Consider the following 27,928-nt stretch of genomic DNA (forward strand, 5'->3'; position numbering starts at 1 on the left):
CACTAGAACTAGCCGCATGTGGGTAGACATCCACAAAATAGTATCTATCTATTGCATTCAAGCTACTTAAGGAATTTGGTCAGTTATGACTAACCTCAGTTTGTGCATTTGGGGGTTCCGTTTGTAACATCATCCAGCCTGTTTGGTTAATTTCTTCAAATCTAGAATATTCAGCAAAAGCAGGGGAACCATTGCATTCTGTTTTTCTTTGAGGGAGTTCATCACAATTTTGTCTAGTATCTTAATTGCTCGGTCCTTCATACTTAAGATGGTTGGCTCAGTGGCTAAGATGCTGAACTTGTTGATCGAAAGGTCGGCAGTTCAGCGGTTCGAATCCCTAGGGCAGCGTAACGGGGTGAGCTCCCGTGACTTGTCCCAGCTTCTGCCAACCTAGCAGTTCGAAAGCAGGTAAAAAATGCAAGTAGAAAAAATAGGGACCACCTTTGGTGGGAAGGGAACAGCATTCCATGCGCCTTTTTTTTTTTTATTTGCATTTATATCCCGCCCTTCTCCGAAGACTCAGGGCGGTTTACACTATGTCAAGCAATAGTCTTCATCCATTTGTATATTATATACAAAGTCAACTTATTGCCCCCAACAATCTGGGTCCTCATTTTATCTACCTTATAAAGGATGGAAGGCTGAGTCAACCTTGGGCCTGGTGGGACTTGAACCTGCAGTAATTGCAAGCAGCTGTTGTTAATAACAGACTGTCTTAGCAGTCTGAGCCACTCAAGGACCCTTTGGCGTTGAGTCATGCCAGCCACATGACCACGGAGACGTCTTTGGACAGCACTAGCTCTTCGGTTTTGAAATGGGGATGAGTACCGCCCCCTAGAGTCGGGAACGACTAGCACATATGTGCGAGGGGAACCTTTACCTTTATCTCATACTTTCCACAACTTGGACAGTACAGTACATTTGTTTAGCGACTGTTTCCAAGTTACAACAGCACTAAAAAAAAATGACATATAAACAATACTTCACACCATCAAAAACTGGGAGAAGATAAAGTCCTACTTGGGCTTTGTGAAAACACCCAAGGTCCTTATTTTTAACCATAAAGGTATATCATCAATAATAACAATAGAAAGAACACGGACGGTAAACCAAAAATCTAATTAAAAAATTATAAGGTGCCCTGTTTATTCATAGGATATGGCTGCCCTCTCCTGGCTGCAAAAATTATAACATGGCCCCAAATATTGTCTATTATTCAGAATATAACTTCTAGTAACTGATATTTCCTGTCTCGGCATAGCCCAGAACAGTCACTAAAAATAAAAATATATCAATAAAACTCTGCAGTTTGATTCTTTTTTTAAAAAAATTTATACCTTGGTTTAAATGCAATGAAAACCACTCTATTTCTATGTGGTGGAGAATTATCCCCCCTATTATTTTCCTTGGATGCTACCAGGTTTCCTGAAAATAAGTCTGGGCCTTATATTTTAATTTTTGCTCCAAAAGATGCATTAGGGCTTATTTTCTAGTTAAGTCTTATTTTGGGGGGAAATACGGTACTAAATGTATCCGTCTGGCTGACAATCTTAACAGGGGCTTATTTTGGGATAAGGCTTATATTACAATATCCTGAAAAAATCAAGCTAGGGCTTATTTTCCGGTTGGGTCTTATTTTTCAGGGAAACAGGGTAGTTCCTTGAGGACTAGGAACTTTGTCACAATCTCTGGAGGGGTAAGAAAGATCTTCCTTCCTCTCTCCAAATGGTCTTGCAAGGTTTTGAGAGACCTTTCTGTGTAAGGAAAGAAATAGTCACAGTTTCTCACCCCAAACAATGCAATTATATCTGATCCTTCTCATTAAATGATTCACGCTACAGTTTTCTCAGACCGAAGCTTCAAATGTTTAAGGTTAACAACTAGGCACCCTTCTAAACTGTGATCCGTCTCAAACTATGCATAAAGGGATCGAACTTCTGATGCGTAACTTACACAGTGTGCAACACTTTGCATAACTATTTAGGGTTCAAATTCCTACCTCTATAATTGTAGGCTACTGTGCAGTTTTGCATACGTTGCCTAAATATACTATTACTAAATTTCCCATAGCTCAAGATCATCCATTATGTTTTGTTAAAGACTGTAGCAGTAAACCTACTCAAAGAGTAACTTAGGTGAGGTTTTTCAATTCTTAGTTCGTCTTACAACTCTCTGCAACTTCTCAGGCTGGTCTTGTTTGGAGGTTGTGGGATGCTAAATTAGCCCTTAATTTAATTAAAATCTCTTAATTTCCCATCACCAAAAATCACTTTATCTTCTTTAGATATGCTCTTAGGTTTTGTTTTAATGCAATCAAACGTTTTGATTTTTTTTTCAGCTGCAGTTTTTTTTTCTTCCACGAAGCAATCAATGTGTACACACCTAAATAATTGCAGCCTTGGAAATACTTGCACCCTGATTTAATGACTATGAATAATAAAATGTTTGTCCTGGAGAATCCAGTAGCCGTAGTTCTATTTTTCACAATGAATTCAAAATATTTATACACTGACCTCACAATCTATACAAAAGTTGAGAGTGTTGTGGCCTGCCAACGACCAGCGGAGCTGGCAGCAGATTCGGACAGTGAGGAGGTTGGGGAGGAACCTGGGCCAGTCCTGGAGTCTGGGGAAGGCTCTGATGAGTGCTCTGCGTCAGAGGCAGAGAGGGGGCCAGGGCCGTCTGACAGTGATCAGCTGCCTTCGGAGTCGGATATCAGTGAGGCAGACGAACAGCTGGAGGCTGTTCCCAGTGTCTACATGCATGCACAGAGTTGCCAGGAGAAGGGAACAGCTAAAGAACAAGGGTCAACTTGGGAGTAAGGCCACAGGTGGACAATGAATGGCCCCTTCCAGAGGGAATAAAAGAGGAGCGACAGGGGAGTGGAGTTCGCAGGAGTTAGTTTGCTTAATTAGTTCAGTTCGTGATTCTCCGTGATTCCTTGCCAAGTTTTGAAGATATCAGTCTTGCAGCTCCCCAAGCCAGATAAGGTCTGAAACTGTAAATTCTCCCTTGAAAGACTTTGCCAGATGTGAATGAGAAGAATTCACAGTAACTTAAGAAAAAGGGTTTTTTGTCGGGACAAGGAATCTGCCATGGAAAGATACAAGCTAGATAGACCCTCTTATGGATTAGAGAACACACAAAAATATATGAATGCCATCAAGAGAATAGAATAGGATTCTTTATTGGCCAAGTGCGATTGGACACACAAGGAATTTGTCTTCGGTGCATAAGCTCTCAGTGTACATCAAGGACGTAAGTGATAAATCATAGTCATCACAAAAACACATCCATTGTGACTCATTAGATACAACACTTGGTGATAGTCATAGGATACTAAATAAGCAATCAACAAAAATCATACTGGGTAATTAAGTATGACGATATCAATCATAAAGATGGCAGGATGGAATTATCTTGAAAAAAACAAATTGGTGACTTTTATAGACTGCATAGGGATGCGTTGGCTCAATGGTTAAGACTTTGAGCTTGTCGATCGAAAGGTCGGCAGTTCAGCGGTTCGAATCCCGAGTGCCACATAACCGGGTGAGCTCCCATGACTTGTCCCAGCTTCTGCCAACCTAGCAGTTCAAAAGCTCATAAAAAATGCGAGTAGAAAAATAGGGACCACCTTTGGTGGGAAGGGAACAGCGTTCCGTGCACCTTTGGCATTGAGTCATGCCGTCCACATGACCACGGAGACGTCTTCGGACAGCGCTGGCTCTTTGGCTTTGAAACGGAGATGAACACCGCCCCCTAGAGTCGGGAACGACTAGCACATATGTGCGAGGGGAACCTTTACCTTTACCTTATGGGCTGCATATTCATCTTCATAACAGACAGGTTTAACTCCATGTTAAACTATGGCTTGCTAAGTTTATGCAACCATACATCATTTTTTTACTGTTTCCAAAATGGATATCTTGATGGATGGAAACTAATCGAGGAGAAAACCAACTGGGAATTAAGGAGAAACTTCCTAACAGTGAGAAAAATTAACCAGCGGAACAGCTTGCCTCCAGAAGTTGGGGGTGCTTCATCGCTGGAGGTTTTTAAGAAGAGTCTGGACAGCCACTTGCTGAAACGATATAGGGTCTCCTGCTTGAGCAGGAGGGTTGGACTAGAAGACCTTCAAGGTCCCTTCCAGCTCTATTCTGATGGACTGAAGATACAAGCAACAAAGTTATAGTCATAAGTAGAAAAGGAGATAGATAATAGGAAGGAAGAGAAGAAGAATAGTAATACAGTCAGAGTAAATTATATGACAGTGTTGTGGGAATTCAATGTTTAGCAGAGTGATGGCATGCGGGGAAAAACTGTCCTTGTGTCTAGTTGTTCTGGTGTGCAGTGCTCTATAGTGTCATTTTGAGGATAGAAGTTGGAACAATTTAAGTCCAGGATGCGAGGGGTCCATAGATACTTTCACAGCCCTCTTTTTGACTCGGGCAGTAGACGGGTCCTCCATGGAAGGCAGGTAGAAAACAGTAGAAGAATTGAAATGGAAACAGGTTGGTCACACAGCAAGAAGAACTGAGGGCAGGTGGACCAAGGCGGTCGTAGAATGGATCCCACTTGATCGAAAGCATCCATGAAAGAGACCTAAAATTCTGGGAGTTAAAGTCCACAAGTCTTAAAGCTGCCAAATTTGTAGATCTGTGATCTGTACTATCTCAGTTGGAAACACATGGAAGAGGCCTTCATCCTGGATAGACAATGGCTATCACAATGATGATTATAATTCATGCATTTCTCCCCGATTATTCTTTGATTATCCACATGTTTGGAGAAGTGACACATTTACCTGTCATCCCTTTAGTTAACTAGGTTATAATTAACGCTCACATCATCATCGTCATCTAATCATCCTGGCATGTGAAACTTGCTATAACCAATCAGAATTTCATGAGATTAAAAATCTGCATTCAAATGTCAGCTTTTTTCTTTATTCATTAGATTGCGATGTAATTACGGCTCACCTGCTTCTCTCTAAACAGGCTGGGGCTGCCGATAGTCCTGGGCTTACACAACTCTTCGTTTAGTGACCGTTTGGAGTTACAACTCCAAACTACCTGACTCTGTGGTCTCTTCCCAAAATCCCCAAAGCTTTAACCAAAGACTATCTACTGTTGACCTCATCCCATTCCTAAGAGGTCTGTAAGGGGGCGTGCATAAGAGCACCAGCGTGCCTACCGTCCCTGTCCTAATATTCCTTTTTTACTTACTCTTTTCATGTATCCAAATTATGTTTATACTTTTACCTGTTATCTTATATATGATTGACAAATAAATAAATAAAATAAAATAAATAAATTGTAAGTTTTTCCACTTACAACCATAAGATTGATTCCTTCCAGTGTGACTTCCTGAATTCCTTTGATTATTATTCTGATGCAAGAATGGAAACACGTCCAAGTTTTCTAACCTCCAGTTTGCTCACCAACCTCCTACACCACCAGATATCCCGTGAGCTGGGCCTCACGCCCAGTTGCAACTGGCTCTAAGCCCACGGACTGAATCTTGCCGTTTATCATCTTCAAGGAATACTTTATCTATTCACCGCAGCTGGCCCGGATTCCAAAAACCCATGGATGCATATATATATATATTTTTAGCAAAGACAACAGAGACAAAAGAAGGAAGAACCCTATCTCTGTTCTTAGCTAAATGAATAAATTAGCTACATTCGGCAAACGTTCAGATTAAATTCTCACCTTCTCCTTAATTAAATTATAAGATGTTGTGGGCTACCCCAGGGAGTAAAAAAACATACAAAGGAATGAGGGGCCCTTGGTGCTCTCTGAGCTTGCTTGTTTCCTTGTAGACGTTTTATTATTACTGATGATGTTACCTAGTTTGGTCATGAAACATCTGCAAGAAAACCACCAAGCTCAGAGAGCCCCAAGGACCCTCCTAGTCTTCCTCCTCCACCACCTTTTCCTTCTTCTCCTCCTCCTCCTCTTCCTCCTCCTCCTCTCCTCCCTAGCACTGATGATGTTACCTAGTTGGGTCATGAAACGTCTGCAAGAAAACCACCCAGCTCAGAGAGCACCAAGGATCCCTCACGTCAACCCTGAGCTGCAAATATTCTCCTTTATTGGTGTGTAAATGAATATTTGTGTTGAGTTTAATCCCAGCTGTCTGTCATATAGGATTAAAACATAACAAGTTTGAAGCAAGCATTTTCTTAATTTTTTTTTAAAAAAATCAACAGTTTAGAACATAGAACATAGAATCGTAGGGCTGGAAGGGACCTCGGAGGTCTTCTAGTCTGACCCCTTGCTCAGAATACAGAATAATGGAGTTGGAAGGGACCTTGGAGGTCTTCTAGTCTGACCCGTTGCTCAGAATACAGGATAAAGGAGTTGGAAGGGACCTTGGAGGTCTTCTAGTCCAACCCCTTGCTTGAGCAGAAGACCTTACACTATCCCGGTCAAATGGTTGTCCAACCTACTTTGAAACCCTCCATTGATGGAGAGGGAAAAAAATCTCCTAAAGATTTCCACCAGCATCCCCAAAAAAATGTTTCTTCCTAGGCGTGCCTGGCATATCCGTCCATGAAATCAAGGCTAACATGGGCGATTAAAAATGCATCCGATTTGCTCTTTAGCATGATTTTAATATCCTGAGTCAAAAGGAAGGTTGCAGAGCGCGAGCTCATTAGAATGGCCTTTTATTCAAGAGACAAAAGGAAAATAAACACAGGCATAGCTGGGTGATGTCTCACTCCCTCACAGCCTAAGAAACAACGTATAAAAAGGTCCCATTGGAAGGGGTGTCCATACTACATCTTGACATCCTTCAGAGATCTCCTCGAGAACCAGGTATGTTCCTTCTCTTCCATCTCTCTCACCAAGCTCAAATTTTTTTTTATTATCTCCTTCAGCTTCTAGGGGAAGGGAGAAAAACAGACAAGGGCAAGCAGAAAGGTTGAGGAGGCTAAGAGACGAGGGAAGAGACCAAGAGATGGAAGGGGACATCATAGAGATATGGACTCCTGGATACTTTAGAATCCAACCTTGGCAACTTTAAGACTTGTGGACTTTAACTCCCAGCAAAGTTGGCTGAGGAATTCTGGGAGTTGAAGTCCACAAGTCTTAAAGTTGCCAAGGTTGGAGACTCCTGCTTTAGAAGAACATGGATGGTGGGTGGTCATTTCTAGTAAGTAAACCCATCGCAGAGATTTTGGATGGATCAAAAGGAAGCCTTTGTGCACAGTTCTCCTGGGGTTGTGTGTCTCCCTTATACCAATTGCAGCAGTGGTGGGTTTCAAATTTTTTTACTACCGGTTCTGTGGGCGTGGCTTGGTGGGCGTGGCAGGGGAAGGACACGGCAAAATCCCCATTTCCTCCCAATCAGCTGGGACTTGGGAGGCAGAGAATAGATGGGGGCAGGGCCAGTCAGAATTTTTACTACCGGTTCTCGGAACTACTCAAAATTTCCGCTACCGGTTCGCCAGAACTGGTCATAACCTGCTGAAACCCACCTCTGAATTGCAGAGGTGAATTCTGAAAGGGGTCAGAAGATAAATGGACGGAGGACCTCTCTCCGGTTGCCAGTTGTTGGCTTCAGAGTAGCTCCAGAATCAAAGGTGGCACGCCTTAAACTCAACAGTTGGAGAATGTCCTGCCGCCGCCGCTACCAGTTCGCCCAAACCGGGGTGAACCAGTAACAACCCACCACCGGTAAAAGGGTGCGAGGAATGTGCTTTGGTTTGACAAGTTTTCCATCCACAAATGAGGAACGGTAAAGGAAACTGAATGCATCTTTCTTGGTTTGTTTTGACATTTGTGGTTTCCTCCCTTTCCTTTCAGCGTTGCTTCTTCTTCTTCTTCAAGAACCAAGAAACATGGGTGGCCAGCAAGACAAACATCACCAACAGGGTGATCAGTATCCACCCTGCTGCAACTGTGGTGCCCAGTGTGGAAACAACACCCCTAAGCAAGCATGTGACGACCAGCCGAGTTATGCCACAGATCCTTGCGGTTACCAAGGGAAATCCGAACAGGAGCTCCCCCAGCACCCAAAACAACAGCAGCTGAAGAAGAAAAATTGCCAGGGGCCTCCCTAGAAGGAAAAGCCAGAAGAATTCCTAGAAGGGGGACTCTTCCGCAGGAAGTGGTCATCCCCACTTCCTGTCTTCTGCCCATCCATCGGCATTCCCCGAAACTCTTGGTTTTAGCTTGCGAGGAACTTGAGAAGAATTGGCTAACTGTATCTTCACCCTGCAAAATCACGAGAAAATATTGTAACCTCTAGCTCTTCCTTCCTTCCTTCCTTCCTTCCTTCCTTCCTCCCTCCCTCCCTCCCTCCCTCCCTTCCTCCGTCTCCCTTATCTCTTTTTCCTTCCTTCCTCCCTCCCTCTCCCTTATTTATTTCTCCTTCCTTCCTTCCTAAGGTCCAGATGCATGTGTGAATGAACTAAGCTTCAATAAAAAAATATTAATCCTTGAATTAAGCGTATTCCATTCTCTCTCTCTTTTTAAAATAATAATAATAATAATAATAATAATAATAATAATAATAATAATAATAATAATAATAATAATAATAATAATAATAATAATAAGCTTGTTCCCAAAGTATATGATTTCCTTCGTATCTCAGATAAACAAACTACCTTCAGTTGAGTTTGCTCGATAAGATGAATGCAGATGGTCATGTTGCAAGTCCATGTGAAGTTCGGACAATTAATCCTTAATCAGCTCATCAAGATGTTCAGTTCATGTAAGGACAAGGGCTGGGTTTCCTACACCAAGCCAATGTATCATTAGTGCCACTCAATGGGTCACTTCACCGAGTTGAAGATCGTAAACTCTGAAGAAGGAACAAAGGATAAAATTTAAAGGGATACAGAGCAGAGGCTTCTCAATTCCATGGCACTGATTAATGATCAGGGACCTCTTTCCAATTGGGTGAATGAATAGAATAGAATAGAATAGAATAGAATAGAATAGAATAGAATAGAATAGAATAGAATAGAATAGAATAGAATAGAATAGAATAGAAGAGATAGGGTAGAGTAGAGTAGAGTAGAGTAGAGTAGAGTAGAGTAGAGTAGAGTAGAATAGAATTCTTTATTGGCCAAGTATGATTGGAATTTGTCTTTGGTGCATACGCTCTCAGTGTACATAAAAGAAAAGACATGTTCATCAAATATAGAAATAAAATATAGAAATAATATAGGAGAAATATAGAAATAGAAATAGAATAGAACAGAATGGAACGGAACGGAATATAACAGAACAGAACGGAACAGAACAGAATAGAATAATACAGAATGGAATGGAATGGAATGGAATAGAATAGAATAGAATAGAATAGAATAGAATAGAAAGTAGAGTAGAGTAGAGTAGAGTAGAGTAGAGTAGAGTAGAGTAGAGTAGAGTAGAGTAGAGTAGAGTAGAGTAGAGTAGAGTAGAATGATGGACAATAGGGGAGGGGAAGGGAACGGGAAGAGGAAGAGGAATAGAATAGAATAGAATAGAATAGAATAGAATAGAATAGAATAGAATAGAATAGAATAGAATAGAATTCTTTATTGGCCAAGTGTGATTGGACACACAAGGAATTTGTCTTGGTGCATACGCTCTCAGTGTACATAAAAGAAAAGATACCTTCATCAAGAATCTTGATGAATGTATCTTCCAGTATCATCCAGTAATTAGTAAAATTATATAGCGTATAGGAGAACACTAGTGTGATGATATGTAAATGGTCACAGTCATGCACAAGGGTTGAATAAGAATTGTTTAATTGTTAAAATTGAATAAAACTCAATTTAAAAAAAAAAGAATCATAAGGAACAACATTTAATGATAGTCACAGGGTACAAATAAGCAATCGGGAAACAATCAATGTCAATCGTAAGGATAGCAGCAACAAAGTCATGCAGTCATAAGTGGGAGGAGATGGGCGATGGGAACGATGAGAATAGCACTAGTAAGGCAGCCTTCGTGAATAGTTTGACAGTGTTGAGGGAATCCTATGATTTTGACAACGGGGTTAATAACTCATTGACAGGTCTTGCTTTTCAGATCCTCATGCCCAATTCAACACAGAAATTAAACACCAAAGATCTCTCCAAACTCCTGTTTTTATCCAAAAGGTGCTTTTCAAAAAGCCACTGAGGGCCGTGGTGGCTCAGGCTGTAAGATAGCCTGTTATTAAAACACAGCAGCCTGCAATTACTGCAAGCTCGAATCCCACCAGGCCCAAGGTTGACTCAGCCTTCCATCCTTTATAAAGTAGGTAAAATGAGGACCCAGATTGTTGGGGGGGCAATAAGTTGACTTTGTAAATATACAAATAGAATGAGACTATTGCCTTACACACTGTAAGCCACCCTGAGTCTTCGGAGAAGGGCGGGATATAAATGTAAATAATAAAAAAAACTTTCCTTGAAAATGTGTCGCTTCTCATCCAAGAAGCTTCTTCAGTTCTGAATGATGGATGGGGAATGGAAGGATTTATATTCTGTGTAGTCATCTGGTCATTAGTGCTCTTTCTGAGAATCACTGAGGCCACTAGGGAGTTTATCTGAACCCTCAGGTTCACCTGGATCAGAGTGCAAATGCGTGTGGAGCCTTCTTGGAACTGCTAAAAGGACTGTGTTGTAAACAGGAGATAGGTGGTGTTGTATTCTCCCCCCCCCCCTCTGTTAAGGTGTGGGGGGGACTGTCAGTTTTAACTCATTTGACCTCTTTCACCAGGTGGCATGGTGGCTCATTGGTTATGACGCTGGGCTTGTTGGGTGGAAAGCTGGCAGCCCATGTTTGAGACCCGAGCACTACATGATGGGATGAGCTCCCATTCTCACCTCAGCTCCTGCCAACCTAGCAGTTCGAAAACATGCAAATGCGAGTAGATAAATAGGTACCACTTCGGTGGGAAAGTAACAGCACTCTATGACATCATTCTGGCCACATGACCGCAGAAATGTCTTCGGACAGCACCAATTAACGGCCTCAAAACAGAGATGTGTACCACCTCGCTAGAGTTGACAATGATTCGTGGAGTAAAATCTGCAATGGAGTAAAATCAAACTCTTTCAAACCGGTGGTTCTTTCTGTCCAGAATGTGGACTTTGCGGTCTTCAAAGGAGTAACCACAAAATCAGATTTTTTTTAAAGAAAAAATCCTTTTAGGAGTCATTCAAGGAGCCGATTCGGGGAAAAAATGCAGAAAGGGCGAACCAACCCAAAGGAACACTTTGGGTGTTCACTTCCTCTTTATCAGATTGTTCAATTAACTTATCTCCTGGGATGGAATGAAGGAATGTCAAAAGATGACTCACTGGGTGTGTGTTTTGGTTCATCAACTAGAGCAGAGGAAGTGATGCTGGGGACTTTCAGATCGACTGAAACGAGGTTGGATCCAGTGGGGCGAAATAGCTGAGAACAAAAATCCAGAAAATCTAGAATTCTCTGTTCTGTATGATGTCCTGTAAGACATCCAAATCTGGGCCTAGAATGCAGCTGAGCGTTGGGGTGGCTCCACTATAATTAACATCTTCTCTCGGCCTAATGCATATTTTTCTCTTTTAGCTTTGCAATTTTTTAATAGTTTTCTTCTTTATTTATTTATTCTGTTCGTCATACAATCCGCCAGATGTTCAGTCTGGGTTTGGCATTTTTTGATAGACAGATGTTGATCATCGATGATGTTGAAGGTCTCCTCGCAGGATGTCAGCTGTCCCAAGTCAAGCTGCCTTTCGCAATTGACCAATGGGGATTTTTGTCAATGCCATCAATGTCAATGTATTATTATTATTATGGTCAGTTCCACAGTCAACCAGATGTTCAGACCGGATTTTGTCTTTATTTCCACCTGTTAAGTTCTTCCCAAGAACCTGAAATAAGACAGATACTGATGGTGTTGAGGGTCTCCCCGCAGGATGTCAGCTGTTCGGAGCTAAGCTGCCTCTTGCAATTGAGGATTTTTGTCAATGCCAATGATGTTCAAGAGGTGCGAGATTACACCCAAGTTGTCTATCACTTATTGGAACTACCTTTGCTTCTTTTGTCACAGTCGTTCCACTTCTACTGACAGGTCTTTATTATTTGGTGATTTTTCTCCAGTTCTTTCTCTTGTGCTATCTCCAGCTTGTTGCTCTTACTATTGATTAATTATATATTAATTATTTTTAGCGCTGTTGCCTGCCACCCAGAGCCTCTTGCTGTGAGATGGGCAACCACGTACATTTGGTAAATGAAAAAAATAAAACCTGCTAATTTCCTTTCCTTTCCTTTCCTGGACTGCAACACGTAGAAGAAGACTTCGCTCTCCCCCTCCCCACCCTGGGAAGCTGCATAGTTAGGAGTGGGGAGGAATAAATTTATGGCCATTGACTGCCAATTTTTTTCCCCAGAATGCTTTGCTCCTAGCCTCTCAAGTGTTCCTGGCTCCATTCTGGAAAATGACACAGGCATCGATAAGCTGCCCTTCTTAATAAAACTGAAATTGAAACTAAACTAGCTCAAATTGAGAAAAAGGAGGATAATGAATCAGAGGTGGTATTCAGCTTTGTGGGTGGGCCCGCCCGCCCACCCATCCTGACATTATGCCATCCTATTTAGGCATATTTTGAAGCTGTGCGTATGTGTGGACCATGCATGCTCACATCTGCAAACCTGTAGGGAACATAAATGAATGCCACCTCTGGAATGAATGGCTTCCGTATATACCATTGGACTCCGTTCAAAGTCACGCAACTTAGGAATTTGATGAATAAATGAAATGTATACATTTTGGGGGAATGTACATGAAATGTCCCCCTTTCTCTGAAAATGTTTCACCCGTCCAGTAGGAAAAAGTAAGCCCCTTTTATGTCTTTCAACTCCCCCCACCCCAAATGTGACCTTAATCCTGTTGTCTTTAGAATATTTAAACAAGACGGCGCAAAAGATGTATTTTCGAGTCTTTCTTTTGAGAATGTAACTGCAATGAGCTTTCCTCCCTCCTGTTTTTCGGGTGCATGAAAAATGTCGGTGCAGTTTTGGAAAAAAAAAAAGAGAGATGTTTGCTAGATTCTTTAAACATGAATTAAGCTTGGGCAGTAACCGGGAAATATATAAAATATTATTAATATACATCACCGAACAAGAGTGACAAGTTCTACTGCTCAGGGCAAACTTGACTTAATTCAGACTTCAGAGAACGTGTGAAGACATGTGTGAAGGGTTGTGTGTTTTGAAACCCAGAGTAAAAATCTCTTGGTTCAATAAAGAAATCTTTGAAGTTCCTTCAGCCAGTTGGATGGACCAAGCAAACGGATGGACTGGAATTTCCTCCCTCCAAAATGTAGAATCGTAGAACCTAGATTTTTTTTTGTGTGTGTATGGATTTTAGGGGCGGTGTGCCATAAAACACATGCTTTGTTTCCGGAAGATCAGAGCTAGGAATGGTCTTTATCTGGAATTCAGGAGAACTCATGACTAGGTGGGTTATATAATGTAGGCCTGGGTTGCGTCCAGGAGCGGGATCCTACTGTTTAACAACCTGTTCGCTAAGCGCACATGTGGACAGTTTGGAGAAAACTCACCTTCCGCCAGGGGTGGGTTTCAAATTTTTTTACTACCGGTTCTGTGGGTGTGACTTAGTGGGCATGGCATGGCTTGGTGGGCATTGCTTGGTGGGCATGGCAGGGGAAGGATACTGCAAAATCCCCATTTCCTCCCGATCAGCTGGAACTTGGGAGGCAGAGAATAGATGGCCAGTCAGAATTTTTACTACCAATTCTCCGAACTACTCAAAATTTCCGCTACCGGTTCTCCAGAACTGGTCAGAACCTGCTGAAACCCACCTCTGAGGCATAGCAATACAGTCTGCCATGCCGACCAGCTGAGCTTTGGAAACGGAACTATAGGTGAGTATAACACAGGGGTGGGGGGGCGGGCCCATTTCAAAATCTGAGCAAACCGGTTTGCTCACAGCTGAAAGTTGGAGCTAACGGTTCTCCCGAACCTGTCTGAACCAGTAGAATCCCACCATTGGTTTTGCCATTAATCTGAGTTGCATTAATCTGAGTTGGAAAGACGCATCTTCCATGTGCATACTATATATGCACGGTTCAGTGGAGGCATGAAAAGAATACCACAATGCTCAGTGTCTTGCATGAAAGGGGTTTTTAATACCTTCACAGGGATCTCCAAAGACAAGAAGGTACCACCCAAGGCCACCTGGAGAGGTCAAAGCATAGTTGGTTTACAAGCAGAGGAGAAATACATATTGTTGAGAGTAGTGAATTTGTACGGGAGTTCCTGGACACGTCTACTTCATCTTCTGCTGAGAAGGTCCACCGCAGCAGCTACCACTGCTGCTCTGGGTTTGTTGAGAAGACCCTCCAGAACTTCCACCACAACAGCCACCGCCGCTGCTCTGGGTTTGTTGAGAAGACCCTCCAGAACTTCCACCACAACAGCCACCGCCACTGCTCTGGGTTTGTTGAGAAGATCCTCCGCCGCTTCTCCCACAACAGCCGCCGCCGCCACCGCCACCACCACCGCTGCGGCTGACTTGAGAACTACCACCACCTCCGTGGCATCTGCTCCCGCCGCCGCCACCACCACCTCCTCCACAGCATCTACAGCAGCAACATCCTCCTCTCTGCTGTTGTTGGCTCATGTTTTCTGAGTCTCTGGGAACAAAGCAAGAAGAAAGACAACAATGTTAGCCTTGGGATGAAGTTGAGACGGTCTAAAAGTTCCAGATCCATACAGAAGAACTCTCCGCATCCCAGTCTCTCGTTTTTGTTTGGTTGGTTTTCTGGAGAACCCCTTTCCTTTTTAAACTCCCAATGTAACTTAGGAAGGTTTCTAGATCTGGACTGGACCATGAAAAAACCCAAGAACCCAAGAGACTTAGTCTGAGGGGAAACTTGCTTTGTTGGTCGTTCTCATCTGAGGATGAGCATCTGAGATACAACACTGAAAAGCTTTGTTTCCATTCTGGGCGAGTCCTACTTTTTCCTGTAAGTATTCCATAAATCTCTTGAAACCCAAAATTGTACAACCAGATTCTTCATCATGACCCTTTCCAACTTAGATGACACCACTTCCTATCCCTTCCACCCGATTCTAATGTTCAGCGTGAGTTATGAGGGAGACTTTAAATTACGCAGAGAACAATTCTCCTCTTGTTAATTAATTTCATGAAATTTTACGTTTACGTTAGATGGAAAGTTTTGGTCTTGAAACCACCTATTTCTTTATACAGATTTCTCATCGCTCCTTGAGTTTAGGATCCATCCATCAGTCAAGGAAGAAAAATGTAACTCTCAACCACCCCAAAGCTCACTGCTAACCATAGACTGTTACCTAATTAGAAACACAAAATCTTGTGAAAAAATATTAAACACATACACACACACACAAACCAGTGGTGGGTTTCAGAAATGCTTTCCACCGGTTCGCCACACATGTGCATGCTGGCTTTGTGTGTGCACACGTTTTCTGCGCATGCGCCCGGCCTCAAAAACATAGCTAAATAGGACGGCATTACATCCAGGTAGGTGGGCAGGCCTCTCCCGCAGTCGCCACCACCAGTTCGCACAAACCGGTACGAACTGCCAGAATTACCACCTCTGACACACACACATTCATACATGCTTCTAAGTTTCCGTCAAAGTCTACTTCTGCAGCCCTCCAGTTAGCCATCAAGTTTCCTCAAAAAATATTTTCCCCATGATGGAGAAGATACAATATTTTAGGCTTCTACTCTGTATGCCGTTAGGTTCAACCAGAGATTGAAAGAAAAACCAGCATAGTTTCAGCTAACGAACTACCAGCGAGAAGAGGTCCTTCTGCATTAGGTGGTTCAATGATCAGCCCTTATAGAAGGTAGACCAGGCATCATTTTGAGACAGACCTCATGGTAACATTTCAGAAACTTGTCAGTAGGAAATCTGGGAAGCTACCAATCTTTCTCGACGAGATGTTGAGGAAGGGCCTTGATGGATCCCTCAGAAGACAAAGAACTTCTGGTACTCACCCAATTGATCACCAAGTTATCTCGACAAGCGTCCAGGAGCTGATGAGCTTCCCTGGGGACGATGGGCCCTTTTATACAACATTCCCACCAACCGAGATGGCAAATCATCTGCAGAGACACGTAGAACCTCACCTGCCCACTATCTTTGGTATTTGTTTATTTTGACTCATTCTTGCCCTAAATACTTAACTATTCTGTGCCAGGCCTTCCCTGGGTATGTGGGCTCAACTGCCACCCCAAAATTATGTTAAACTGATCATTTTGTAGGAGTCGGAGATGGTGTTGCAAGACCGATGAAAATTCATGTTGTTGCTCCCCACATTCTTGCCCTATCTTTCAAAAAGATGAAAAAACAACTTTTGCAAGTTCAACAACCATTGAATCCCTGAATTGCATAGAACAGGAAACACAGAATCACAGGCTTGGAAGGGACCTTGGAGGTCTTCTAGTCCAGCCTCCTGCTCAAACAGGAGACCCTGTCTCATTCCAGACAAATGGCTGCCCGGTCTCTTCTTGAAGACCTCCAGTGATTAGTCAATTCAGTTTGTTCATTGACCAGCAGAATTTCTCCCTAATCAGGGGTGGGATTCAGCCGGTTCAGATCGATTCGGGCGGACCGGATGTTAATTTTAATCTGGTTTGCCGAAGCGGTAGTTGCAAGGACTGGCTGATCCCCTCCACCCCACCCCTTCTCTCCCAGGAGTCTCTACACAGCCCATTTTGGATTCCAGGTAAGTGCAGCGCCTGCGCAGAAACTCTGGGAGTGCAAAAAACAGGACTACTGGAAGTACCAGAAGTCCAAAAACGGGCCCGTTTCCGGCCTCCGGAGGGCCTCCAGAGCCCAGGGAGGCTCTTTTCGCCCTCCCAGAGCCTCAAAGAAAGCCTACGGAATCTGGGGAGGGCGAAAACACCCCCCATGGTGCAGGAGGCTGAGTAGGCCATGCCCACCGTGGCCACGCCCACCCAGCAACAGGGCAAAGATCCGATTGCTAAAATTTCTGAATCCCACCCCTGTCCCTAATCCTAGAAGAAACTTAAATTTCAAGAATTGCCTGATCCTAAAACAGGAACGAATGACTCGGAGGAAACAGAAGGTAGAAAGAAACTATAAATAAACAAGGGACGCTGCTCTAGAAACACCTTTTTGGGGGGGAAATTCTAAAGAGGGACATCCGTATGAGACGTAGTAGATTTGGTGAGAAGCAAAATAGTTTTCTAAAAATAGATTCTAACCTGTTCTCAAAAGGTACCCTTGCAAGTCAGGCGGGGTACATAGTAACGTTTGGTTCGTTGAGCAATGAAGAGTCCAAAATGCGCAACAGAGAAACGTCATCGGGCGTTTCTTTGCAATACGGGTCTATAAAAGCCCATTTCTTGTTTTTTTAAATTCTCAATTCTTCTGACCATCCCTTGTTCCTCATTAGATCGTCCGGCTCCACGGAAAAGTGAGTACGGCTCTCCCATACGGTTTGATTGTTCCAGATTTTTCCAAATTTTCAATATTTGAAAATTTGAGGGTGATTTGCAATATTCCTGCAAATATTGCCCTCCACCCCTCCCCCCACAGCAATCTGGGTCCTTATTTTACCCACCTCGGAAAAATGGAAGGCTGAGTCAGCCTTGAGGCTGGTGAGATTCGAACTGCCAAATTGCAGTTTATTTTTTCAAACGTCTGAAAAAATTTAAAAGCCGAAATTGTCACTTTCTCGGGACGACAGGATTCTTCCCGAGCCATTAATTCCTCCGTCTTTAGAACGGTGAACATTATTTTGGGGGGGGGGTTTGGACTAGATGACCTATGAGGTCCCTTCCAACTCTGTTAATCTGAATCAGATTTAAAAGAAACTGATTTTTAATTTTTTTAAAATTTATTTCTCCAAAGTATACGGCTGCCAATCTCACCCAAAATGACTCTGGGTGGCGCACAAAAGCAATTAATACAATAAATGTGTAAACAGTCATTATTTAAAAAAAAAAACAAAATCCGCTCGGATAATTCCTCTTTTTCTCTCTCTTTTTTTTCTCCCCTGCCTTCGTTTGAGTCATTCGTGTATATTCATTATCCTAATTACGACTGTTCTCCATGTAAAAAAAAAAAAGCTGGGGCAACGAGAATTACCACTCTCGCCCACAGTATTTTTTATTTTTTTTTCAAAAAGGACTTTTTAAAAAATTCTGTGATTCGCAACGCACATTTTTATCTGCAAAAAAAAGTGCTCGGAAGCATAGAGAAGATCTCTTCCCCCCTAACACACACACACACAAACACACACGGTTTCAAATCCACGGAATTCAAAAGAAGGATTTGATCACGGGTGGATCAATTGGGTCTTGGTCTCCAGATCTGGTGTTCCTCCATCCTCAAACTCGTAAGATTTCATCCAGGGGTGGGCTTCAAAAATTGTAGCAAGGGGTTCTCTGCCCGGTTGAGCGTTGTCACGGTAAGTGTGGCCTAGTCCAGGGGTCTCCAACCTTGGTCCCTTTAAGACTTGTGGACTTCAACTCCCAGAGTCCCTCAGCCAGCAAAGCTGGTCCCTTTAAGACTTGTGGACTTCAACTCCCAGAGTCCCTCAGCCAGCAAAGCTGGTCCCTTTAAGACTTGTGGACTTCAACTCCCAGAGTTCCTCAGCCAGCTTTGCTGGCTGAGGGACTCTGGGAGTTGAAGTCCACAAGTCTTAAAGGGACCAAGGTTGGAGACCCCTGGCCTAGTCAGTCTCCTGCATCACAGAGGGGGGGCATTTTTGCCCTCCCCGGCCTCTGCAGGCTTTCCTTGAGCCTCCGGGAGGGCGAAAACAGCCTCCCCAGGCTCTGGAGGACAGAAATGGGCCCGTTTCAGGTCTTCCCAAACTTCCAGTAGTCCTGTTTTTCACCCTCCCCGAGCCTCTGTGCGCGCCCTGCACTTAGCTGCATCCAAAACAGGCCACGTGGGGACTCCTGGGAGAGGGGGGGAGGGGTGGGCGAAGCCAGCCAGGAGTGGGATTTGGGGGTTTCTCCGAACTGCACAGAATCTTAGCTAGAGGTTCTCCCGAACCCCTGCGAATCCCCAGCAGCCTCACCCCTGATTTCACCTCTTCCTTTCCAGCTTCAGCTAAGATGTCTACTCAGAAGAAGGACATCGGATCAAGTCTGCCACCGAAGGAGAATCCGTCTTCTCCCAAGCAGGAGCCACCAGCAAGATCCCAGAAGGAGACCCCAACTCAGGGTGAAAAACCTTCGGCTCCCACATCGCAACCGCCGATCTGGAAGCCTACTTGCCTTTCTTCTGTAGAGAAACAACATCCTTGACTTCTTGAGCGCTGCCCTAACTCACCCACAAAGTTCTGGAGTTGTATTATGGAATCCACAAATGGAGTTCAACAGTGGATACCCAGATGGAGGCTCTGCTCAGACGTGACATCTCGTGAACTTTTTCAGCTTGCCCCTTTCCTATTCCTGTGGCAATAAACCAATGCATGTGTTGAAAAGAATAACAACTGGTTGTCAATTGCGTATTTGTTCAAAGTTCTGACTTGTCTTGAATTTCCCTTCTGACCTTCATAAGCAGGAAGACTTGAATAAGTAAAGGTCCCGACTCTAGGGGGCGGTGCTCATCTCCGTTTCAAAGCCGAAGAGCCAGCGCTATCCGAAGACGTCTCCGTGGTCATGTGGCCGGCATGACTCAACACCAAAGGCGCATGAAACGCTGTTCCCTTCCCACCGAAGGTGGTTCCTGTTTATCTACTTGCATTTTTTTTTACTTGCTTTCGAACTGCTAGGTTGGCAGAAGCTGGGATAAGTCATGGGAGCTCACCCCGTTACGTGGCAGCACTAGGGATTCGAACCGCCGAACTGCCAACCTTTCAATTGACAAGCTCAGCACCTTAGCCACTGAGCCCTTTTAGACTTAGAATAGCTTTATGAAATAAAAGAAAAAAAGAAAAACTGAGAATCGGTGGCAATTGTCCGCAGAGATTCTCAGTCATCCATGGTCACGGTTGGTCCCAAAGGTGCTTTTTTAGGAGGCAACTGGTCTTTCTGGTTGTTGTTGTTTTTTCCCTTTTGAAGACATTTCGCTTCTCATCCAAGAAGCTTCTTCAGCTCTTGACAGGATGGTGGGGAAGGGAAGGATTTCTCTCAAAGATTAGAAAGAAAAAAGATACAGGGCAGCCATAAGTACAATTCAGGTGTGATATTCAAAGGGTTCGGGCAAACCGGTAGCAGAAATCAAAAGGTGGGCCTGCCTCACCCACCCCAGCTCTAGGCTGTCCTATTTAGGCATGTTTTTAAGGCCGGGCACACGCGCGGAAGACGTGTGCACGAGCGAAATGCATGCTCACATTTTTGATTCTAGGTGAACCAGTAGGTAAATTATGTGAATCCCACCTCTGGTACAATTTTATTTTTACCTCCTTTGTCTATAGTTACATCATAATTCTTTTTTCTATCATCTATCCTGTTGAACATCTTCAAAACAAAAAACAAGAAAGCCCAGTTGCCTCCGGAAAAAAAAGTGCCTTTGGGACAAACCATGACTTGGATGACTTGAGAATCTCTACGGATTTTTTAGCGACACAATTTGGGATGAACACCCCTGGAATGGTGTGGGAGTAGGAACGGATTTCCAGAAGAAAAATTGCAGACTGCAAACGGGAACCATTTGCAGCACTCAGGTGACCCTGAGGACACAGGTGAACCTCCAAGTGACCCTTTAAAAGGATGCAAATGACCAGCTGCAATGACCACTGCACAAGCTGCATTGGCTGCCTGTGGTCTTTCAGGTGCACTTCAAGATATTGGTTACCACCTTTAAAGCGCTCCATGGCTTAGGACCAGGTTATTTACGGGACCGCCTTCTGCCACCGTTTGCCTCCCACCGACCCGTGCGCTCTCACAGAGAGGGACTCCTCAGGGTGCCGTCGGCCAAGCAATGCCGGCTGGTGGCCCCCAGGATAAGGGCCTTCTCTGTGGGGGCTCCTACCCTCTGGAACGAACTTCCCCCGGGACTTCGTCAACTTCCCGACCTTCGGACCTTTCGCCGCGAGCTGAAGACGTACCTATTTCTTCGAGCAGGACTGGCATAGGATTTTTAGAATTTTATATGTTACTATTGGGGTTTTAAATTTTAACTGGGTTTTATTGTTTTATATATATTTTAAATTGGGCCATATTTGATAGGTTTTTTTTAATTATTGTTTTATTATATTTATTATTGTGGTTTTAGTTGGCTGTGAACCGCCCTGAGTCCTTCGGGAGAAAGGCGGTATAAAAATTTGATTAAATAAATAAATAAATAAGCTGTCCGCAAGGAATATAAACCCTTCCATTCCCCACTATCCTTCTCAGAGCTGAAGAAGCTTCTTGGATGAGAAGCAAAAGGTCTTCAAAAGAAAAAAACAAGGAAGTCCAGTTGCCTCCAGAAAAAGCACCTTTGGTGGTAATTGTGTATACTTCTTTTTTTTTTGTTTTTTCTCTTGTCCAGCTAGGGTTATTTGGTGTCACCCATTGGCACATCATGTTCCAACATTCATTACCACTAATTTTTTTTAAAAAAAAAAAAAGCTATCAGGGATTGGAAAACAATTAAAATGAAATTGGATCAAATGTATTTTTCGAGGTCACTGACAATCAGGGTGATCTTTAGAATACCTTTAATATCTCAGCAACTTATGGTGTCTAACCTGGATGGAATCTAGATTACATTAGGAGGCCAAAAGCAGATTCCATGTCTACAAACCAGAAACATCAACCAGATCTTCTTTTTTTTTAAAAAAACCTCCCACAACATGAAGCACCCACAACTTCTGGTGGCAAGCCGTTCCACTGTTTCATTTGTCCTCACTGTTGCTTCTGCCCTTGATTAGTTTCCATCCGTTGTTTCTTGTCTTGTCTTCTGGTGCTTTGGATCAGGGGTCTCCAACCTTGGTCCCTTTAAGACTTGTGGACTTCAACTTCCAGAGTCCCTCAGCCAGCAAAGCTGGCTGAGGAACTCTGGGAGTTGAAGTCCACAAGTCTTAAAGGGACCAAGGTTGGAGACCCCTGCTTTGGATAATAGTTTGACCCCCCCCCCTCCTCGTCTTTGGGGCAGCCCCTTGAATACTGGAACACTGCCCTCTTATACCCCTAGTCCTTGTTTTCAATTCAACTCTTTGGAACGAGTTACCTCCGGGGTTATGCCAACTCCCCAACCACCAAACCTTCAAGCGGGAATTGAAGACTCTACTATTTAATCGTGCGGGACTAGCCTAAGTGAGTTTTAATTAACTTAATTATAATTTTAAATTTTAAAGGGTTTTCTATCGGTCTATGACCATTTTAGCTAATTAGGTCTCTTAAATATTTCGTTTTAAATTCGTTTTAAATCTGTTATTTATACTTTGTATATTCTGTGTTTCTAATATGGCTGTAAAAGCGCCCTGAGTCCTTCGGGAGAAGGGCAGTATAGAAATTAAATTATAAATAAAATAAATAAATAAATAAATCTACCACAGGGGTGGGATTGGGGGGAGGGGTTCTCCAAACTGCACAGAACCTTAGCTAGAGGTTCTCCCGAACCCCTGCGAACCCCCAGCAAGCCAACCCTGATCATGAAATCTCCAGCTCAAAGCTCGTTTGATCCACCAGGGAAGCCCAGTCTTGAAATGGTGTGGGGATAATTCCCAAGAGAGAAGCAGAAATAGAAAAAGACCTCCTCCTCTTTGAGTCGGACACATACATATTTTGCACTAGGATTGGGCAATGATCTCATCAGAAGTCCTTCTCCATGTAGTTATGGGGCTCTTCTGTCATTATTCATTCTCACTTCATTTTTATACCGAGACAGGTTGGGTTAGCATGACCTACTCAGAGGCTAGGAGGACCTGACACATGTGTCAACCAACCGATATGTTGCATTGCCGTGTCGTTTCAGGATATGCTACTTAGCATTCAATTGAATTGATACAACTGGCCTGTTGCCAAATCTCCAGTTGAAAGTTTCATAACATTCTTGGGAGGTATCCCTGATACCTTCAAATAATAATCCTTCAGACCTATTGTCTGTGAAACCGGACTCCTCCCCTGTAGATGTGAAGATTAAACCCAAAACTTCTTGTGGGCAGAGCTTGGAGATCTCACCTTGAGCTACAAACCACATAAACTTGTTACACCTCGTTCAATGAGCTGGATCCTTTGACTGATGTTATGGCCCACTCTCTTCATTACTCAACCGATGGAGGTTCTCAACCGCCTGGGACCATCCAAGGATTATCTTGAGTGGCACCACGTCAACCTTCAGGATTTTTTTCCACTGATAGCTCTGCAACACTGATCGTCTTACCCGCAGAAACATGTGGGCATCTAATTGCATAGGAAGTGACACGATGAGCAATTTCTTTGACATACATACACTCACCTCTTGTGGAATCCAGAATGCTCAACCGCATCTCAGCAGGCCCGTTCTGAAATTCCTTGACTTCCATCTTCGTTGTATCACGGCGCACAACAACCATACAGATCATTGCCCCTGATGAGTGGAACAGCTCAGAGGCACGTTCGCACGCTACAAGTTGGCTGGTTTATTTTATTGTGCTTTCACAAAACACGTCTTCAGCTAAGCCCAGGGAGATCTGAAGGACCTCCTAGTGAAGAAATTCACCAGACCACCTGCTGTGATCTTAAGCTAACCTATCTTACAAGTTTTGTGGCTCTGCCAGTTAAGTTATTATGCATCGAGATTCCTGTTTCCCAAAATGAACTTCTCTGGACAATATATATATATATATCAGCGTGTGGATGGATTTCGCAAAGTTTTGCATCCAGTTTTGGTCCCCACGTTATAAAAAAAGATGTTGAGACTTTGAAAAAGGGCAGAGAAGAGCAACAAAGATTAGAGGACTAGAGGTTAAAACAAACGAAGAACGGTTGCAGGAATTGGGTATAGCTAGTTTAATGAAAAGAAGGACCAGGGATGATATGATAGCAGTCTTCCCATATTTGAGGGGCTGCCCCAAAGAAGAGCGGTTCTCCAAGGCACCCAAAGGCAGGACAAGAAGCAATGGATGGAAACTAATCCAGGAGAGAAGCAACCTAGAACTAAGGAGGAATTTCCTGACAGAACAATGAACCCGTGGAACCGCTTGCCGCTGGAAGTTGTGGGTGCTCCATCACTGGAGGCTTTCAAGAAGAGATTGGACAACCATTTGTCTGAAATAGTATAGGATCTCCTGCTTGAACAGGGGGTTGGACTAGAAGACCTCCAAGGTCCCTTCCAACTCTGATATTCTACGTTCTACTATAGGTCCTTGAGAGCCAAACATTAAGAGGCGTTCAACATCATGTTTAAAGATATACACCTTCCAATTTCTTGACACCAAATAGGTACAAATCCTTGTAAATTAAGGTCTCCAGACAGAGGTTAAAACTCCGAGAACAAGGCAAGAATGTCATCTCCTACCATTGTGTTTTCCTACCTGAAGGATCAAAATTATCTGGAGCCTAATTTTAAGTATACACATAGCCAAAGAAGAAAAAAATTGTAAAACCTAGGAGTTGGGCATATTTTCCACCTACAATTATGCTGTCTTAGCGATGCTAGGAGGAAAATGAATAGCTAATGCTTGTAAATTAACTCTGAAGTTCTGGCTACTCCCTGGAGCTGTTTTCTAAGGAAAGTTGGCGGGATTAGATTGGTTGCCAGTTCCGTTATCAGATTTCTAAGCGAATCATTGGGGCTAACGAGGAGAACCTTACGACTGAGATGTAACATTTCTAGATGTTTTCAGGAGGAACTAGGGGATTGGGGAAGGAGATGGAAAGATGGAGGAGACATCGTCTACACTTTTCTGTCCCATCAAACGTGAGGACTTCACAACTGCAATTCAAATTGCAAGCCACAACCCTAAAGTTGTGGGTCAGCCACTTGTCCCGAATGGTATGGAATCTCCTGCTCAAGCTGGCGGTTGGGTTAGAAGACCTCCAAGATCCCTTCCAATGCCGTAATTCTGTCCTCAAATTAAGTGTGGCAATACTTGGCTGAAAGATATCCACACACGAGGTCCCACCTACCTTTAGAAAAAGCCACAATTGTACAAGTTATTGCCGTTCATTAGTGTGTTGTGGAAGTATGCAATTTGTATGTGGTTTAGTGTAGTGGGCTAGCTAAGTGGCAATCCTCTGTAGGCAACAAGGTGCAACAGTGTCCAAGGATAAAGGATGCTACACCTTGTATTTTAGCAACATTGATGGTCCCTTAGCCCCATCTACAAATTGGTGACAGACCCAATTCATATGGCACTAAACTATGATATATCAATGACAGTTCGCTGAATTACCTACAACTGGCTACTTTTGGATCTTGTACAGCTCTACAAACCATGATAGTTGGCTTGGTTAACACACAGCTCCAAATCAGACAACTTTTGTGTCCCAAGGGGATCTAGCAAAAATTCTCCAGATGATATGGGGTCCATATTTACCTTGGGAAACCTAGTGGGACCTTCTTCCTCAAGAATCACGTTGATTTTTATGGGTTCTAAGAGAACAGCTAAGTGGAAGCATGGACCACAGTTTTTTCTTTCTTTTTTCCCCTAAGTCCTAGAACATGCAAACTTGAAAGTCCTAGAACATGCAAACTTGAAAGTCCTAGAACATGCAAACTTGAAAGTCCTAGAACATGCAAACTCGAAAGTCCTAGAACATACAAACTCGAAAGTCCTAGAACATACAAACTCGAAAGTCCTAGAACATACAAACTTGAAAGTCCTAGAACTAAGGAGAAATTTCCTGACAGTCAGAACAATTGATCAGTGGAACAACTTGCCTCCAGAAGTTGTGAATGCTCCAACACTGGAAGCTTTTAAGATGTTGGATAACCATTTGTCTAAAGTGGTGTAGGGTTTCCTGCCTAAGCAGTGGGTTGGACTAGAAGACCTCCAAGGTCCCTTCCAACTCTGTTATTCTAGTCTATACAAACTTGAAAGTCTTAGAACATACAAACTTGAAAGACCGAATGTCAAAAAGTTGATGAGAAAATCTCCACTTCCTAACCAGTTACATCATTTCTGAGTTCATAAGGATGTCACACACAAGTCATAGTAGTAGAATCGTCCAAAAAAATAATAATCTCAGATCTACCTGTAGATTAGGATCACAAGTAACAATGAGTCACCTGAGATATGTAAATCAGTACATACCGTAGGGTCAGGTATTGGACGCCTCCACAGCCAATGGTTTTCTTAGAACGTGATTTGGTTTCTGAAATGGGACAGGGAGAGATCGTATAAAAAGAGGACTATGACCAGAGGTTCTTCATTCGCTTGAGAGAGTAGACTCAACCAACTCCAGACTTCCTCTACTTGATAACCAACAGGTGAGTATGAGAAAGCTTTCTTTAATCATCTAACATAGGGTGATGATGGGCATCAAGTCCATTCTTGGAGATGCCCAGAATGGAAGATAGGATTTTTCTCTGGGCAAACAGGTTGTCTTCTGGTCTGCAGATGGTCTTTCTCTGTTGACCCATGAATGACTTTCTAGCTTGGTGGAACCACAATAGCAAACAGCAGAGATGGTAATGTTTTGTCTTGAATTCGCTTAGATGTTTGAGCAGATAGATTAGAATTAATCCTTCGTCTGGTTCTGCTGAAGGTTATTCAAGCAGGGACCTTAACTCTGATCGACAGCAACATGAATTTGCTTCCATTGAAGCTGTCTTTGATGTTGAGGCTCAGCGGTGTCTTCGTGCACCATTAGTGGTTCCAACACTAGATAAGAAGAGTTGTCCTTTTTTAAGATAGACCGAGGGATTCTGGAAATCCTTAGATTAACTTGGGGCACCTTCCAAAGTCTTGGCTTTCTACTCCTATAATTCCCAACCAATGAATCGCTTCGGCAAACCTTGAAATTTGATACCAGAAATTCCGTACCAGAAGCCTAGGAGTTCCTTCTCCGAGATTGCTGTTTCCAAGTCGATATCCAAGGAAACTAAATCAGATAGAACGAGAGCTTCATCCAGATGGTGCAGCATCCTTATATTTAATGACAGAGTTGCCCATCCTTGGAAGCCACAACAGAACACTGGTTGCTCCATCACCACTTCTCAAAGCTTACCAAAACCACAGGAAACATGAGTCAACTACGAGAAACAGAGGGGATGATAGGAGGATAGATAAATCAGGATAGGAGGATAGATAAACTAGAACTCTTTGCATGTTGAAACGCAGCTCTTCAACACACATTCTTCTCCAGGACCTCAAAGTAACACCCGTCCCTCTGTGTTTCGCCCTCCAGACTTTGCGGTCAACATGAGCCAACAACAACAGCAACAACAAGGGAGCTGCTGTGGCGGAGGTAGCAGCGGCCTCGGTGGAGGGTGCTGCCGACGAGGAAGTAGCGGTGGATGCTGCAGCCGTGGGACAACCGGAGGAGGAGGTTGCTGTGGCCGCCGAGGAAGTAGCGGCGGATGCTGCAGTCGTGGTATGGGCGTTCAACAGACCCAGCAGACCAGCAGATGCTGTTGCATCAACCGTTCGGGGCCCTGTTGTGGTCGGTGCTGTGGCCGGCGTTGCGGTGGTGGCTGTTGTGGTGGGGGATCTACCCAAATGAAGCAGAAGTAGATGCCTTCAAAGAATGCAACCAACCGACCTCTACCTTTAGCACGTTCTCCTCTTTCCCAGAAACCCAAAAGGTAGACCTGGAAATGTTTCACCCTCTGAATTTTCCTGCTCTGTTATCCCGGTGAAGCTATTAAAACAACCCCTTGCCTGCAACGAAGTGGATTTGGCGTCCTTTGTGAGCGTTGGGGCAGTGGTGGAATTCAATTTTTTTTTTTACTACCGGTTCTGTGGGTGTGGCTTGGTGGGCGTGGCTTGGTGGGCATGGCAGGGGAAGGATACTGCAAAATCTCCATTCCCGTCCCACTCCTGGGGGAAGGATATTGCAAAATCCCCATTCCCAGCCCACTCTGGAGCCAGCCAGAGGTGGC

General features: G+C 43.6%; 2 long non-coding RNA genes across 2 annotated transcripts; one reads left to right on the forward strand and one right to left on the reverse strand.

Annotated features, from left to right (window-relative positions):
- Positions 1–14,123: 14,123 nt before the first annotated feature.
- LOC131186668 (uncharacterized) lies at positions 14,124–27,183 on the reverse strand. Its single transcript, XR_009152404.1, has 4 exons — positions 26,871–27,183; positions 26,139–26,199; positions 19,301–19,422; positions 14,124–14,638 (listed from the first exon to the last, which is right to left on the reverse strand). It is a non-coding gene; the product is annotated as an uncharacterized LOC131186668 (long non-coding RNA).
- LOC131186666 (uncharacterized) lies at positions 26,195–27,713 on the forward strand. Its single transcript, XR_009152402.1, has 2 exons — positions 26,195–26,314; positions 27,235–27,713. It is a non-coding gene; the product is annotated as an uncharacterized LOC131186666 (long non-coding RNA).
- The last annotated feature ends 215 nt before the right edge of the window (positions 27,714–27,928 follow it).

Source organism: Ahaetulla prasina, chromosome 17 (genome assembly GCF_028640845.1).
Source record: "Ahaetulla prasina isolate Xishuangbanna chromosome 17, ASM2864084v1, whole genome shotgun sequence".
Classification (NCBI taxonomy): Eukaryota; Metazoa; Chordata; class Lepidosauria; order Squamata; family Colubridae; genus Ahaetulla; species Ahaetulla prasina.